The sequence below is a fragment of the Heterodontus francisci genome, unplaced genomic scaffold, assembly GCF_036365525.1.
Source record: "Heterodontus francisci isolate sHetFra1 unplaced genomic scaffold, sHetFra1.hap1 HAP1_SCAFFOLD_51_2, whole genome shotgun sequence".
Lineage (NCBI taxonomy): Eukaryota > Metazoa > Chordata > Chondrichthyes > Heterodontiformes > Heterodontidae > Heterodontus > Heterodontus francisci.
In genome coordinates, this window is record NW_027141369.1 from 2,944,170 (window position 1) to 2,946,948 (window position 2,779).

Here is a 2,779-nt window from a genome sequence, read left to right on the forward strand (position 1 = left end):
CTCAGCTCATGCCACATCCTCATGTATTCCATGAAAACCTGAATTTTTTTTCCCTTCAGATAATTATCATATATCCTTTTGAAAGCTATGGTTGAATCTTCCTCCGTCACACTCTCAGGCAGTACATATCAGATCTTAACCATTTGCTGCATAAAAAAGGTTTTTCCTCATGTTGCCTTTGGTTCTTTTCCCATTCACCTTAAATCGGTGTCCTCTGCTTACTCAGCCATGAGTAATATTTCCCATTGCTTTCTCAGCACTGATGGATTGTGAGGTGGGAGACAGCCAGAAGTCTCACTGAGCCGCACTGACTCCCAGCTGAAAAAGAAATGAGATAAAGTTCAATCTTTCACAGCGAGATGCTGCAGAGAGTTAAGAGTCCCGAATGAAAGAGAGCGTTTCTCATACTGTTGTTGAATTTCATTTCTAACACTCCTTGTACTCTCTGCTAATGAAGCCTAAAAAATGGAAAAACTAAATGGCGCTCAAACTCACAACCCTGAGATTAAAAGTCCCATGATCGACAGACTGAACTGAATATGTCACTTCTACTGTACCTCTGTTTGGATGGAGGCAACTGTATGCAAGGGCAGCTTTCAAATCCTCCCATGGGTCCACACGTCAGACTGAGTTCCATGTTTAGGGCGGCACAGTGGCGCAGTGGTTAGCACCGCAGCCTCACAGCTCCAGCAACCCAGGTTCAATTCTGGGTACTGCCTGTGTGGAGTTTGCAAGTTCTCCCTGTGTCTGCGTGGGTTTTCTCCGGGTGCTCCGGTTTCCTCCCACGAGCCAAAAGACTTGCAGGTTGGTAGGTAAATTGGCCATTATAAATTGCCCCTAGTATAGGTAGGTGGTAGGGAAATATAGGGACAGGTGGGGATGTGATAGGAATATGGGATTAGTGTAGGATTAGTATAAATGGGTGGTTGATGGTCGGCACAGACTCGGTGGGCCGAAGGGCCTGTTTCAGTGCTGTATCTCTAAACTAAACTAAACTTGTAAACTGAAGCAAAGGAAATCTGCTCACTTCCAAATCTATCAGCAAATTGAAGCTGATTACGATCAACATCATCAGAGGTCAGAACTACCTGGTGAAAGAAGACACCCTGAAGAAGAATCCACAATTATTCAAAGGCATCGACAAAGTGAAAAACAAGAAAATCAATGAGTCAATCCAAGCTAAACAGAAACACTGAAGAATTCCATTCCAGACCAGAACACAATTAGAGACATTTTTTGTATTCCAAGCTGGGCATTAGTATTTAATAGTTGATATATAATTTTGAATACATTTGAATTTCTTTATTCATTTGGCACTGCTGAACACGAAGCAGTCTTAAATCATTTAATTTTTTTTGTAAAATCTGACTTACCAGATTAAAATATTAGATCAAGGGAGAAATTTCAAAGATTACTGGACCAGTAATCCAGAGGCCTGGACTCCAGATCCAGTGACAGCCAGGACGTCAAGGCGGGAAACACTCCGCACTAGTCTGCAGTGAGCGATTCCATCCAAGGTAGAGCACAATCTCTTTAATACAAGAATGTATATTTTATAATAATTAATCACTCAAGACCTTCCTGGTCTCTGCATCTCACCTGCTCTCTGGATAAACTTGCAGAAAGTATTTCAACCTGTAAAGCAGGAGTCTAGGGAATGTATAATGATATTTTCTAGCCTTCGGGCAATATTTTAATCAATACAGTGTGGGACAACCTGTCTGGGCACAACTCCATGACTTTCTCTTTAACTAGTGACCTCACAATCACTAAAGTCAATGGTAACAATCTTCAGCTCATCACCTCCGGTACGTAGCTCAAATCTTAATGCACATTTAAACAACCTTTCAAGTCCAGTTACAGTTTTTGTTGCCTTACCTGCACAAGCTTAAAAAGTGAAAAACGGAAGCAAGTTTAACTGAACATTCTGGTGGTCAGTTCGGGCACGGGAATAAAATGAAAGGACTAGGACCAGGTCAGATGTGGTGCTGTCAGGCTTGGGTCGGGTTTCATTTGCTGACCCGAGCAGGCCTTTAGTTACTGTTTCAACCTTATATTCCCACTTGACAATCTGTATATTTTGTTCATTTCAATTTTGTCGACAAGCTCTTTGAATCCAGTTCCCCGGTCCTCAAGCAGGCTCAGTTTGGAAATCGATTCCGCTTTCTGGAAGGCTGAAAGCAATCGATGACCTTAAACTAAAAATGGCAACAGAGAAGGGCTCATCTGGGATTTGAACCCAGGACTTCTCACATATTAATCACTTATATACCCAAAGCGAGAATCATACCCCTAGACCAACGAGCCACCGTTGGCATGGTTTTTATTCGCTCCTGTGGAATTTCACTGGCACCCACAGCCGATCATGCATTTTTTTCAGATCAAAACAATATCCTACAAAGCTGAAATAAAAACAGAAAGTGCTGGAAATACTCAGCACCTCTGACAGCATCTGTGGAGAGAGAAACAGAGTTAACATTTCAGGGTTTTCACCTTTTGTTTGAGCCATCTTTTCAGACTGCTTCTGTCCATCCAATCTCACTTTTTACTCTATCCACATTCTAAGGGTGGTGCAGTGGTGAGCACTGTAGCTTCACAACTTCAATGACCCCGATTCAGTTCTGTATACTGCCTGTGTGGAGTTTGCAAGTTGTTTATGTGGGCTTCCACAAGGTACTCTGGTTTCCTCCCACAACGAAAGACTTGTGGGTTGATAGATAAATTGACTGTTGTAAATTGGCCCCAGGGTAGGTGATAGGAGAAATGTGGGGATGTGGTA